Genomic DNA, 15919 nt, shown 5'->3' with positions numbered 1-15919 from the left:
ATGATAAGTATGAGTAAGATAGCATGCATTACTTCATTTATGATTATCAGTCAGATCCAGATGTCTCATGTTGATGTTATCCTCATATTATTGATGTTTCCTTTCATTATGTATGCCTCTTATACTCGGTACAATATTCGTACTGACGTCCTTTCTTCGGACGCTGTGTTCATGCCCACAGGTAGACAGGGAGGAGAGATTGGCCCAGGTCCTCAGTAGCTGTCAGCTGATAGATAGCACTCCATTGTTCGGAGGTGCTTATGGCTATTCTTTTGATGTACATTCATATATGCATATTTTGGGCATGGCGGAGTCTTGTTCCGTTTATGTATTCATTATGTTAGTAGAGGCTCGTAGATACGCAGTGTGGGTTAGATGGTCTTACAAGATGTTTTCTTATGTATGCATATTATTTTGATGGCCAAAAGGCAAATGCATATAAAGTATTTATATTTGATTAAATATGATTTTCCTACAATTGGTATGTAGAATTGATAAAAGAGTATTAAATGAGCAAGATAAGTAATAGAGTGAGCGGTGCTCGGTAACTAGCTCCGGGTACCCGTCGCGGCCCCTAGCTGGGTCGTGACAACAAATTCGTGGGAAACTTGTTTATAATCCTTAAATGGATTAAATGAAGCAAGGTTGATGTACTAAAATCTCCTTAATAAATATTCATTGACGAATAGAACAAAGATAATCATGTTTACCCTTGTCTCTTTATGATGATCAGAAGCTTTCATATTTTTGTGCTGTTGATGCATTTTGCTATAACTACGAGCATAATATAATTTTACTCCAACATGGAGATATTGAAATAGAGCAACTGCATATTCCAAATAAAGCCCTGACATGAATGTATTTGTCTTAACAAATATTGTCAAGGGTTTTGGATATACAGGGTATTCATCTGATCGACATAAGAGTTCAATCCAGACATGTTATCTATTTCCATGAAGGATTACTGTCATACCATGTTGTTTTACATGACAGTCAAATCATAGAAAGACAACAAAGAAAGTCAAGAATGTACTTGTCGTGATTGCAACAATATTATATGGTGATGATGCAACTCTATCTAAGGAAGTAAGATGCATATCATCGACCAGTTCGTCAAATGATCATTTGACATATCAGATCACAAATGCTTTGCCAACCTCAAGATCTGATAAGTTGGTATACAAGATCGGAGTAAATCATCTTCAAGAATTATGTGATGCTTTAATCGGGGGGGGGGGGGGGGGGGGAATACGCAGGTTTTTAACGAGGCAGCTAGCAATGCGTATTACTAGATACGTGTGCTCTTTTTCCTTCACTTGGATTTTTCCCTCTGGGTTTTCCTAGTAAGGTTTTAACGAGGCACAAATCTATTAATGAACATCCAAGGGGGAGTGTTATAAATACACTGTATTGTGGATGTCCATTCAAATACACAATCATCTGGATAAGTTTACAAACAAGCAGACAACTTGCGAGTAACTCAAGCAGGTAGCTTGCAAGTGGCTCAAGCAGGCAGCTTGCCAGCAGCTTCTGAATAGCCTCGCAATAGCTTCCTGAAAAGCCTCGCAGCAGCTTCCTTTCTTCTATAAATAGGAAGTCAATTCAATTCATTTGTACAACAATTGAAAGAGCAATAAAATCTCTCTCTCTCCCCTAGCTTCTTTGGCTATATTTCTTTGTTGTTGTGTACTTTTAATATTATTTCATAACAGTGTTCAAATTTTAGAAATAAAATTTTATTAGAAAATAGTTGGTAACATGCTATATGCTATAGTAGGTCAGTATTACCTGATGCCTGATGATGCAACAAGTCTTTTACATCGACATTGCATAAAACTTAACTTCTTGCACCATCAAGTAGTTTTCAAAGGTTAAACATATTATTCCCTCCATTCAAAAAAGATTGTGTTACTTTCCTTGTTAATTTGTCCCAAAAAGATTGACATATTTAGAAACACTTTATGAGTACACATACATTGCATAAAACTTAACTTGTTGCACCATCAAGTAATTTTCAAGGGTTAAACATATTATTCCCTCCATTCAAAAAAGATTGTGTTACTTTCCTTGTTAATTTGTCCCAAAAAAATTGACATATTTAGAAACAATTTAACTTTATGAGATAATTTATAACTACACAAATATCTAATGTTTGTTTTGGACCACACATTTAATTTTTTTCTATATTTCTTAAACTTCGTGTCAAGTCAAACTAAGACAATCTTTTTGAGATAGAAGAAGTAGCCTTTTTATGAAATTAATACTAGAGTACCTCTTTTTTTAATATAAATATAATTTATGAAAATAAAATTCGTGAAGGAAAAGAGAAATCATATTGAACTCTAACTAAGGTTAATTTTAGTCGTGCTTGTAATAAAATTTATTTCCTTTTCTGACTATGACAATTAATTAGTATAATTTTGGGATATATAGTCATCACATCAGAATCATGAGATCATGCATATCCATAAATTCATTTGGAAGTTTGGAAGAATCAACTTTCACATCCATCAGATTAATAGAGAAAACAAAAATCTTCTTAATGAATTTTAGTAGAGAAAATAAAAGGCAAATGCTTATTTAAAATTTATCTTTCCACAAAAAGCGTCACAACGGGATATTCAGTGTACAACCTAAGATACAGAGAAGAGAATGAGACGCAAACTCTCAGAAAAGCCAAATAAAGAGAAAATAGATGCGGTAGAAGACGAAACATTAAAGAAGAGAGAGAAGGGGGAAATTTAAAAGTAGTTGATAAATGTTAGAAGAAGAAATTAATTAGAAAAAGGTTAGGTAACATGCTATAGGTTATCTGATGGTGTAAAAAGTCTTTTACACTGACATGCACATAACATAACTCTTTCGAATATTACTAGTGCATTTGCCCACGTTTTGTGTGGTTGTTAGACACATCAATGAATCTAAGAAATGATAATTTTATAAATATAATTGTGATAAAAATTTCATATATCTACTATACAAAATTAATTCTATCAGTTAATCAAGTTAAAATATAAATATAAAATGACTTCCTATATATATCAGAATTACTAAAAAAAAATTCTTACTTTTCATAAATCAAAGAGTTAATTGGTTAAGATATACGCAATGACTTTCCATATCAAAATTTTTTCTTCCAAACTTCTATGAATAAGCTAATTAACATATGGAAAGTCGTCGCGTATATCTTAACCAATTAATTCTTTGATTAATGAAAAGTAAGAAAAAATGTTTGAGTAATTGTGATAGAATTGGTAACTATAATGTAATTTCATTGAGGAAAAAATATGAGAACTCACTATAGGATAGGGAAGGGAAAGACAAGCTAGCTCGGGACATGTGTTGGGACTTAAGAGTAGAAACACGTTATTTGCATTTTAAAATTACTATTATAATATTTTAAAATAAAAAATCTTAAATATTCTTTTTGATCTTCAAATTTGTTGAGCTGAGAAGATATTTCCAGTTCAGTGCCAGCTACGAGACAACTCTTCATAGTTAGTTATAATTAACAAGTACTTAAGAATGCTAGAAAATGCTAAATCGGTAGATTACTTGCTATAACTAGATTAGTATAAATAGGATATTTGTACATATTCTATTCATTTAGTTCAATATACAATAGGCAGTTTCTATTTTGTCTTCTCTCTCAAGATTACTGCTATCTTCCATAACTACTCCTATGATGAAGATCATGGAGTTTATAATGGCATTGTAGCTTGTGCACATGATTCGCGATCTTAAATTGCTCCATTGATTCTTCGTCTAGTCTAATTCAATAGCTAGCTTCTTCGATTTCACAAGTTAATTCGTGAATTGATTTTTTTAGTAGCTAGGTTTGTGTTCATTGCTTCTCTGTAATGCTCCACAATTCTGTATTTGTTTGTTCTCTGCGACAATGGTGGTTGAGCATAACAGTACACTGCTAGTCGGAACACTGGAGATAGGAAAACTGACATAGTGGTGACAATTGATCAACATCATCCATTGTACATTAAATCCTGTGATACTCGAGGTAGTTCCTTGATCCGATTAAGCTAACTGATCCAGAAAACTATGCTTTGTAGAGTAGTACTATGCATATTAGTTTACTTGGCAAAAGCAAATTAGGTTTTGTAAATGGAAAATATCCTATTTAGAAGTTTGATGAATCATTGCGTGATTTGTTGAGAAAATGTAATGCTTTAGTACTTTCATGGATTATGAATTCAGTTAGTTCTAAATTGCCAAGTGGAATTGCCTATGCATCTAGTGCTTACAAGGTGTGGACATATTTACAAGAGAGGTTTGATAAAGTGAGTGGTTCAATATTTTTTCTGCATAAACAAATAGCTACTTTACCTTAAGGAATGTCCATTGTAACTAGCTATTTCTCAAATATGAAAGAACTTTGGGCTGAATTTGATGCACTAATGCCCTATCCTAATTGTGGTTGTCTTGTCTCAAAGAAGTATGTTGAACATTTTGTGTAGCAAAGTCTTTTAAAGTTTCTAATGGTCTTAAATGAGTCTTATTCTTAATCTAGTAACCAAATCATGATGACGACTCATCAATAAAACCAATGCAATGATAATATATGAGGAAAGCAGGAGATCTATGGTTCCATCTCATGTCTATTAAGCTTTAGAAAGAATATACTTGTTCAGTGGTAGAGGAAATGCTCCTCAAGTCAACAATCACACAGGTGGTGGTAGATGAAGTGCAACACAAGGAGGAGGTGGTCCACTAGAACACTACTATTCAGGAAACTATGCTAATAGACCTAGGAAGAATGATCTAGTGTGTGAGTTTTGTCATTTCAGAGGGCATACTGTTACACCTCGAAAATTTCCCGTTAATGTACAGTGAATAGACTGACGAAGGGCACGATGTATACGATGTTTTGATAAGTAAGAAATAGCATTTGATGATCCTAATCGAGATTATAATGACATTTGAGGTAAGGGAAGAAAGTTGTCAAGGAAAGCAAGGTATATGTTATGTGTCGGGTAGGATTTGCGAGTATCGAATTAATGATGACTTAATGATGTGTTGGAGAAGATCTATAATGTCCCTTAGATTGGTAATGAGGTGTTAAACAAGTGTTAAGAAGGTTCATAAGGATTGGAGATCAAACGAGTCGACGAGAACGAACTTCGGAAAGCTGGGTATTATACGGCCCAACATACTGGCCGTATAAAACATGCAGGCCGTATGTTGTGACCAGAATGGGTCCTTCACTGGACCAGATCTACGGCCATGCATGCGGCCGGTATAATTTATACGGCCAGTATGTTGGTCCGTAGAATCTGGTCGGGACAACTTTTAAAATTTATATAAGGGACCAATCTCATTCCATTTATTTCATTCTTTCTCTCCACACTTCAAGAACACTCTAGAGAACTCTCCACTCTTCACCCACAAGAACTAAAGAGAGATTGGTGATCAACTTTATCAAACCAACAAAACTAAGTAAGTGTAAGAAATGGCTTAATACCTAGATGGACCCTTAAACTTGACATGTTTTGTAAGATAGGCATATAAACTTATAAGGTGACCAGATAGACACTTAAACTTACTCAAAGTGTATTTTTCAAGTTTTCAGTTGTTTTGAAAACAAAAACTATATTTTTCAAACACTCACAATTTTCATGGCCAAACAAGCCCTAAATATATGACAAAATATTTTTTTAAAAATGCAAAAATAAGGCAAACGCATATACATGAGACTATAAATGTGCACTTAAACCAATAAATACTCGCTAATCGCAATTTTTCAGCTTTCAATTAACTCGGATTTTTTTTTTACACTTGAATAATTAAAAAACAATAACTTTAACCAATAAAAATCCTTAAAAAAAGAAATTTCAAATTAAGAAATTTCTAAGTTCAGTATTTCAAGTGTAAAAGAGATTTCAAATTAAGAAAATTGTAAAGCCGAGAAGAAAATCCTTAAAAAAAATAAATTTCTTAATTTGAAATTTCTTTTTTTAAGGATTTTTATTGGTTAAAGTTATTGTTTTTTAATTATTCAAGTGTAAAAAAAAAATCGAGTTAATTGAAAGCTGCAAAATTGCGATTAGCGAGTATTTATTGGTTTAAGTGCACATTTATAGTCTCATGTATATGCGTTTGCCTTATTTTTGCATTTAAAAAAAATATATTTTGTGATATATTTAGGGCTTGTTTGGCCATGAAAATTGTGAGTGTTTGAAAAATATTGTTTTTGTTTTCAAAACAACTGAAAAACTTGAAAAATACACTTTGAGTAAGTTTAAGTGTCTATCTGGTCACCTTATAAGTTTATATGCCTATCTTACAAAACATGCCAAGTTTAAGGGTTCATCTGGGTATTAAGCCGTAAGAAATTCATTGAAGTTCATCCAAGCCAAGAAATTCCAATGGAAGTGAACTAGGGTTTTGGTGCAAGAGAAGTATTTCCACTCAAGGCTTATTCCTACACTATCTAAGGTAAGTTTTATGATCATTACATGTTGTTTAAGGTAATGAGAGGTTGAAAAACTTGTATTGTAGAAAGAGATAGAAAATGGGTCATGTATGAGAGAATAATGAGATTTTTGAGTTGTAGTTGAAATGAATCATGATTCTTGAGATGTTCTGATTATAAGTATGTTATAAATGACATTTAGAATATGAGATAAGCATTATATATGCGAAAACGCAATAGTGAACTATGACCATGAGTAGGGAGGAATTGAAGTGAAATTGTGAAATGTGGATAATGTAGATGAATGATGATTGCTGCTTATAATATTGTGAATGTTGTTATGGATGTTTGGGAGTTGATATGTGATATGAGGAAAGTTGTATAAACAAAGGAAATGCTTCCCAATTTTCTCTAGCTTTAGTAAGCACGTTCTTATAATCGCTTAGCTAATGTTAATACGAACTCTCTTGAAGGTAAAAACGTGAGCATTGAAGGAGAACGATCAAGTGATAGAATAGCTAAAGGAAGAGGTATGTGAGGCTAGTCCCTTCTTTCTAAGGCATGAATCTTATGGCATGATTTTCTCTCTTTCTCCATGAATTCCCTATATTCCGGAAACTAAGAGTCTATGTTCATGAATAGCCATATGAGATAACGATAAGAGATACATTATCAGCACGATAATGATGATGATGAGCTTAAGTGATGTGATTCTTCGAGTTAACAAAGAACCAATCGACCAGGATCTTATTCTTGAAGCGATTGATGGGCAGAATTCAAGAAACGGACGTAAATCGGGCTATACTTCTCGAAATTATGTGATTTCAAGACGAGGAGAAAGATGACGATTTGAACTATAAAAATAACTATTGAATGGTTTAAATCAAGTAAGTCTTGAAGGCGGAATGATGGAAAGAAAATTAGGGTTCTGGATATGAACTAGAACGAATTTTAATCAAGAAACGCGTTCTTGAATGATAAAGAACAAATAAAGTTCCTAAGTCACCACTTGAAATCAACTTACGTGATAAAGAAACACCACACGCTATTGAAAACAAGATAAATACTATCACCACCTTGCTTGGAACCATAAACAAGGATAAAGAACACCAAATAGAGAAAATAACTCTATTGCAAACTAGGGTTTAAGCTCAAAAACGTGAATTCTATATTTACAAGTCATGAGAACCCTTTATATAGGCCTAGGTTCTCTTCTTTTATGACTACAAATCCATATTCTACTCTAGAAAGGAAATAACTAAAAACAAGGAAAATAAAATCCCTATTCTACAAGGAAAAGAATAAAAAAAACTAGAATCCTACTAGAACTAGGATAAAGATCCTACTAATGATAGGAAATTAAATCCTACTATAATATAAATCAAGAAACAAGAAACCTATTTAGAAAAGGATTCAAGAAACAAGAATGAGAAATAATCTTCAAACTTGAGCTTCTTGGACTTTCTTTTTCTTGAATTTCAATCTTGTGTTTCTTGATTTTCTTGGATTTCTTGATCTTCTTCATCTTTCATCATTCTCCCCTTGTTGAGAAAGACTCGTCCTCGTGTCTAAAGGCTCCATAAACGGTGAAAGATTAGCCAAAAAAAATAAAAAAATTGGGAACAACCCATACTTACCAGGCTCTAAGTTGCATTTTTCTAACTTTTCATAGAGCTTCATCATGTTCAAAGAAAACTTTGCATATGGCCGAACTAAATCCCACTTTCTTAGTATTAACTTTTTTCCATAATTTCTCAAACCTATCATCTTAAACCGATCTTCATGAATCTTGAATACTCCCGTGTCGATGCGATACTTGTATGCAAAATCTGAGTTAGTGCCACAAAAACGTTTAAATAAATCAAATTCATGTACCTTTGGATCAGGGTTAGAAAATAAATCATGTCTTCTTATGAGCTCCTTGATGATTTTGTGTCACGACTGGCACCCTACCTGGGTACCCAGACCGAATCACACATTCATTTTCAAATCCAAACTTATTTCATAATTTTTTTTCGAAATCATATCGAACATAATTGATCTCAAACATGTCTTAAGAGGTCGTGCCAAATCAAAATATCATGTCAAATACAAACTGAGCGGCGGAATGGACATCGCCGGTCAAAAGTGCAAATATAAGCATAAGGGCCATTTGGGGCCAGCATAACAAATAGACCGCCTTAAGACCAGAAAACGGAATCAGACAAACATACATAGGACCCTCGCCCCACATATATGACTACAGGCCTCTACGAACTCAAACAAAGACAAATGGCGAGACAGGGCCCCGCCGTACCCAAATAGTCAAATATACCGAATATATACAAGGCAAAAAGAGTCTGTACCAAAAGTGGACTCCGGATCAAATAGGAGTACTCCGGAATAGCAAGAAGTGAAGCCTACTGCGGAGGATCACCGATATCTGCACCTGCGGGCATAAAACGCAGCCCCCGAAGAGAGGGGGTCAGTACGAAATATGTACTGAGTATGTAAAGCACGGAGTACAGAAATATGGATCAAAACCGAAAGCAAATCAAATGTCAAAGTGGAGTACAAATAGGTATGTCAAAATCTGTATCGAAATCATATACGTATCATAATGCAATTGAAATCATGCAAACGCTTAGGAACGTGGTCGCCACTCCGACGCTGGCGCCACACACAGCATAACACCAGAAGGTTTCAAATCTCCGTACATCCCCGAACACAAACATAATCATCGGTGAGCGTATCGCATCACGAGCCATATCACAGCATAACTCCAAACGGAACCCGGCCCTATGGCGAGGCCTCGGGAACCGTAACACAGCATACGGCCGAATTGTCATAAGGCGCACGAATCAAAACCGGCCTGGGAACCGGTGAACGAAGTCATCATAAGGCACGAGCGGAGTCGTGAGCAAGCAAATGCAAATCATACTTCAAAATAGTCTCCCAAAACGAAGTAAACCCATGAGTCATATCAAAATGCAAAATAGTCGGAAACTTAGCCGATATAAAGTTTTATTTATCAAAACTTTTCCAAAATAATATGTGTAGTTCAGAACGTAGCTTAACATATCGTAATTGTCGAAACATATCCCATAGACGGGAATTCCAACATCGAAAGTGCCATTCCAAACGTTATTCAAAAGGACAGCCCAATAAGACAAATAGGGCGTCTCAGGGTTAGCGGGCCCACCTCGAGTCAAAGTGAGGTGTCGAACATATTTTTACGAACATTTATATGCCAAAGGTCATACATAGTCATTTCTAGGTTACCCGACCACATTTCGATAGGTTTCGGACGAGTGGTGGCATTCTAGCCAAAATAGAGCCCTTAGGCTTCAATCGAATTGAATGAATAGTAACGTTTCTGTGGATCGGGTTTCGAGGAGCAAAAATGCTCCGGAAGGTCTCATATTCGGCTAACATACTAGGATATGCCAAATGAAGGAGTGGGACGCTTTACATACCTTACAGACGTCGTATGCTCTTCCAAAAGTCCAATCCCGTTTTGTCAAAAATCTGCAAATGGTCAAAGTTACCAATTGAGATTCTTAGGCTAAAAAAATGCCTTTAACTTCATTTTTGCCTACCGAAATTTCGGCAGCATTTCCCCTATAAATCTAACATCCCCGAGGCGTAGCTCGGCTCAAAATACATCAACCACAACAGCCCATACGTCAACAAACAACACAAACAACAATCAAACCATTCTAGCTTCAAAGTTCTACTTTGTTATCTAAGTTGGCAACTTTCATTCAAACTTTCAAAACTCCAATTCTACACCTACATAATTGTATTCATTTCCACATTCAAACTTATACAATCACATCCTAACTACAATCCAAGCCATACACGAAATTGCACCAAAATCCATTATTTTCCATAATCCTTCAAAACATCAAAAATTCACGACGAACATTCTAACTCACGTCATTTCATTCCGAATTCATTAACATCATTATAGATTCGTATCTAAAGTCTCTAGCACCTTAAATATACAATGATATACATAATGATACCGAAGGTATACGCTTTCCGACAATATCAAAAATCATTTTTTTCAACGCCAATTTCATTCATCAATTAATCATTTACGACATAAGGGTCACAACAACACATTATACCAACTTAACCAAGATCAATTCACATCAATTTTCCTCTCTATGGCTAACGGCCAATACACACTATACACACACACCCACGACTTTCTATTTACATCAAAATTACGGGATCTCCATCTATTTCCAATCCTTAACATATTCACATCAATTCTATAACATAAAAGGGGCAAAATTCTTACCTTTCCTTGAAACCCCGACTTGTCGCAAACGTCGTTCTTGCGCCAAACTAATTATACCCCGTTGAAGAGGGCCTTGAGTACTTCCCAATTATGTAGAGACTATGATTTTTGGATCAACAACAAGCTTGGAATTTTTTTCTTTCTCTTTTCTCTTGGTCTCGGCCGAACCCCTATTTTGTGTGGTGTTCTTGAAATGATTTTTGATCTTGAAAATTACTAAGTATAAGTGATATATATCCACCTAAATGACCATGTGCATAGCACATGATCACTAAGGAAAGGGCTTGGGCCTTGTACATGGCCGGCCACTTCCCTTGGTTGGGCCTCAACTTTGGGTTGCATCTTTCCTTGGCCCATTTCATAAAATGCCCCGTTTTGTAATTCCCGAAACTAATTTCCGAAATTCCAAATCTACCCTCGGCCTTTCCCGATGTCTTGACATTAAGAATTCCATAACCAACATGGTCATATCCACTAAAATTAAATTATGTCCTTCTAACCCACAAGTTGTAATTATTTCTCGATTTCCAATTATACGAAAACACGGGACATAACATTCTCCCCCCCTTAAGAACATTCGTCCCCGAATGTTAAATTAATCTTATAAGGTCTTATGATCAAGGCAGGATTGTCCCTTTTTAATAATGACATACATAATTCATTTTATCAATCAACACAACAAATTGAAAAAAGAAATTAGATTACCTGTGGATGTCGGAAACAAGTGGGGATATTTCTTCTTCATCCCGTCCTCCGCCTCCCAAGTCATCTCCTCCCGATTATTGTTGCGCCACAGGACTTTGACGGAGGGCACTTCTTTAGTGCGTAGTCTCCGCACCTGTCGATCCAGAATAGATACAGGATGCTCGTCATAAGATAACTGCTCCGTCACCTGAATGTCATCTACTGGGAATATCCTGGCAGGATCACCAATACATTTCCGCAACATAGACACATGAAACACCGGGTGTACGGCCTCCAAGTCGGATGGTAAGTCTAGCTCATAGGCGACCTCGCCTATCTTTCGCACGATATGATACGGCCCAATGTACCGGGGGCTCAACTTACCCTTTTTACCGAATCTCATGACACCCTTCATGGGCGACACCTTCAGGAATACCCAGTCGCCAATCCGGAACTCTAACGGTCGACGTCGTCTATCTGCATAAGCTTTCTGTCGACTCTGAGCATCCAATAATCGTTCTCGAATAAGCTTTACCTTATCTACAGCTTCCTGGATCACATCTGGCCCAATCAGCTTAGTCTCGCCCACGTCAAACCAACCAATAGGAGATCTGCATTTCCTGCCATACAGGGCTTCATACGGTGCCATCTGGATGCTGGAGTGATAACTGTTATTATAGGCAAACTCAATAAGCGGCAAATGATCATCCCAGCTGCCCCTGAAATCAATAACGCAGGCCCGCAACATATCTTCGAGCGTCTGAATAGTGCGCTCGGCCTGCCCGTCGGACTGAGGGTGAAAAGCTGTACTGAGACTCACCTGAGTCCCTAATCCCTCCTGAAATGACCTCCAGAAATTTGCTGTAAACTGGGTACCTCGGTCAGTAATAATAGATATAGGGACTCCGTGAAGTCTGACTATCTCCCTGATATACAATCTGGCATAGTCCTCAGCCGAATAAGTAGTCCGAACCGGAAGGAAATGGGCTGATTTCGTCAGCCTGTCAACAACAACCCAGATAGAGTCGTACCTGCGTGGAGTGCGCGGTAATCCAACAACGAAATCCATATTAATCATCTCCCATTTCCAGGCTGGAATTTCCATCTCCTGCAATAATCCACCGGGCTTCTGATGTTCGATCTTAACTTGCTGGCAGTTCGGGCACTGACTAACAAACTCAGCAATATCTTTCTTCATGCCGTCCCACCAATACAAACACCTGAGATCATGATACATTTTAGTGGAACCAGGATGAACAGAATACCGTGCATTATGCGCCTCGCCCATGATTTGTCGACGTAAGCCTGCAACATCCGGAACACAGAATCTGCCTTCATATAATAATACCCCTTCAGGTGAAATTTCAAACGGAGTCTTGTCTTTAGTAAGGGCCACATCTCTGTACTGAACCAGAATAGGATCTTCGAACTGACACTGCTTTACTTCTGCTATAATAGATGATTCAGCAACTGCACGAACAGAAATCCCAGAATCTCCAGAATCTGCCAGACGAACTCCAAGGCTGGCCAGCTGATGAATATCACGAACCAAATCTTTCTTACCAGATGGTACATCAGCCAAGCTGCCCATAGACTTGCGGCTAAGTGCATCCGCTACCACATTGGCTTTCCCCGGATGGTACATAATATTAACGTCATAATCCTTCAGTAACTCAAGCCATCTTCTCTGCCGCAAATTTAATTCTTTCTGCTTAAAAATATACTGGAGACTCTTATGGTCCGTATAAATATCGACATGGACCCCATATAGATAATGCCGCCAAATCTTCAAAGCATGAATCACCGCGGCCAACTCAAGATCATGAGTGGGATAATTCTTCTCGTGCGGTCTGAGCTGCCGGGAAGCATAGGCTATAACTCGACCGTGCTGCATCAACACACAACCTATCCCAATACCAGAGGCGTCACAATAGACCACATACCCATCTGATCCCTCTGGAAGAGTCAAAACTGGTGCTGAAACTAACCTTTCTTTCAACATCTGGAAGCTGCGCTCGTAGGCATCGGTCCACAGAAATTTTGCTGCTTTCTGAGTAAGCTTCGTCAGTGGTGCTGAAATAGAAGAAAAGTCCTCCACGAACCTGCGATAATATCCGGCTAATCCCAGAAAATTGCGCACCTCTGTCGGTGTAGTAGGCCTGGGCCAATTCTGTACAGCCTCAATCTTCTGCGTATCAACCCGAATACCATCTGCGCCGACAATATGGCCCAAGAATGCCACAGAAGTCAACCAGAATTCACATTTGGAGAATTTAGCATATAACTTCTGTCGACGGAGAATACCAAGCACCGTCCTCAAATGATCTGAATGCTCCTCGGCTGATCGCGAGTAAATCAGAATATCGTCAATGAACACAATAACAAACATATCCAAGAAAGGCCGAAATACCCGATTCATCAGGTCCATAAATACCGCTGGAGCATTAGTCAACCCGAAAGACATAACTCTGAATTCATAATGCCCGTACCGGGTCCTGAAAGTAGTCTTCGGGATATCTGATTCTCGCACTCGCACCTGATGATAACCTGAGCGCAGATCTACCTTCGAAAAATATTTAGCACCCTGCAACTGATCAAACAAATCATCAATCCGGGGGAGGGGATATTTATTCTTAATAGTCACCTTATTTAATTGTCGGTAATCGATACACATGCGTAGTGACCCATCTTTCTTTCTCACAAATAATACCGGCGCTCCCCAGGGTTATGTGCTGGGTCGAATAAAGCCCTTATCCAACAAATCTTTCAGCTGCTCCTTCAACTCCTTCAATTCAGCCGGTGCCATCCTGTACGGAGGAATAGATATAGGCTGCGTGTCTGGCAACAACTCTATAGTAAAATCAATCTCCCGCTCAGGCGGAAGGCCAGGAAGCTCGTCAGGAAATACATCTGGGAATTCATTAACGACTGGAACAGACTGAAGGGTAGGTGTCTCAGCTGCAGTATCGTGCACACGAACCAAATGATAGATATAACCCTTCTGGATCATCTTCTTAGCCTTGAGGTATGAAATAAACTTACCCCTCGGCGATGCTGTAGATCCGAACCACTCTATAACTGGTTCCCCTGGAAACTGAAAACGGACTACCTTTTTCTGGCAGTCGACATTAGCATAACAGGAAGACAACCAGTCCATACCCATAATGACATCAAACTCAAGCATGTCTAACTCTATCAAATCAGCTTTAGTGCAACGATCATAAATAGTCACAGAACAATCCCTATAGATCTGCCTCGCTATAATAAAATCCCCAACCGGCGTAGCTACCTCAAATGGCTCTATAGGCTCAGACACTATCCCAATTTTACTAGCAACGAGCGGGGAAATATATGATAAAGTAGAACCAGGGTCAATCAATGCATATACAGATCTAGAGGAAACCAGTAATGTACCTGTGACAACGTTTGGCGAAGCCTCCTGATCCTGGCGGCTGGCCAAAGCATATATGCGGTTCGAGGGACCGCTAGAACCTGAAGCGCCACCGCGGCCTCGACCGCGTCCTGCCGGTGCTGGAATACTCAGCCCTCCAGGGCGTGCAACAGATGGAACAGATGAAGAACCGGCAGCTGACCCTGTCTGCTGAGCAGCACTACCAGAACCGCTAGCCAATGGACAGTCTCTCATAAAGTGGCCCTGACCACCACAAGAAAAGCAAGCTCCAGTCGCTCGGTAACACTCCCCGGGATGAGACTTCCCGCAATGAGGACAACGGGGTCTGGGTGGTCTGGCCTGGCTGGGACCCACCTGTGAACCTGCCACTCTGGAGCTCTGACCGGCCCCAGACGGTCCCACACTATCAAATCTCCGGCTGCCTGACTGAGTACTCCGGCCGGAGGGAGGAAGATATCTATCAGACTGCTGCTGCTGAGGCTGTCCGCCTCGAGAATCTCCAGAATACCCTGTGGACCTAGCCCTCTTGGGCGGCCTCCTATCTCGATCTCTGCCAGCCGGATCAGACCTGCGACGGTCCTCCATACCCATCGCATAGGCCTGAAGTCGGGAAATGTCCATGTCTGCCTGCAATGACACTGCCATACAGCTATCAACCAAATACCGGTCCAATCCCATAACATATCTGTGCATCCGATCGGACATATCTGCTACCACTGCCGGTGCATATAGGGCCAGAGAATCAAACTCAAGGTTATACTCGCGAACATAATGATATACATAATGATACCGAAGGTATACGCTTTCCGACAATATCAAAAATCATTTTTTTCAACGCCAATTTCATTCATCAATTAATCATTTACGACATAAGGGTCACAACAACACATTATACCAACTTAACCAAGATCAATTCACATCAATTTTCCTCTCTATGGCTAACGGCCAATACACACTATACACACACACCCACGACTTTCTATTTACATCAAAATTACGGGATCTCCATCTATTTCCAATCCTTAACATATTCACATCAATTCTATAACATAAAAGGGGCAAAATTCTAACCTTTCCTTGAAACCCCGACTTGTCGCAAACGTCGTTC

The sequence above is a fragment of the Lycium barbarum genome, chromosome 12 (genome assembly GCF_019175385.1).
Source record: "Lycium barbarum isolate Lr01 chromosome 12, ASM1917538v2, whole genome shotgun sequence".
Lineage (NCBI taxonomy): Eukaryota > Viridiplantae > Streptophyta > Magnoliopsida > Solanales > Solanaceae > Lycium > Lycium barbarum.
Note: the sequence above shows the minus strand (reverse complement) of the source record.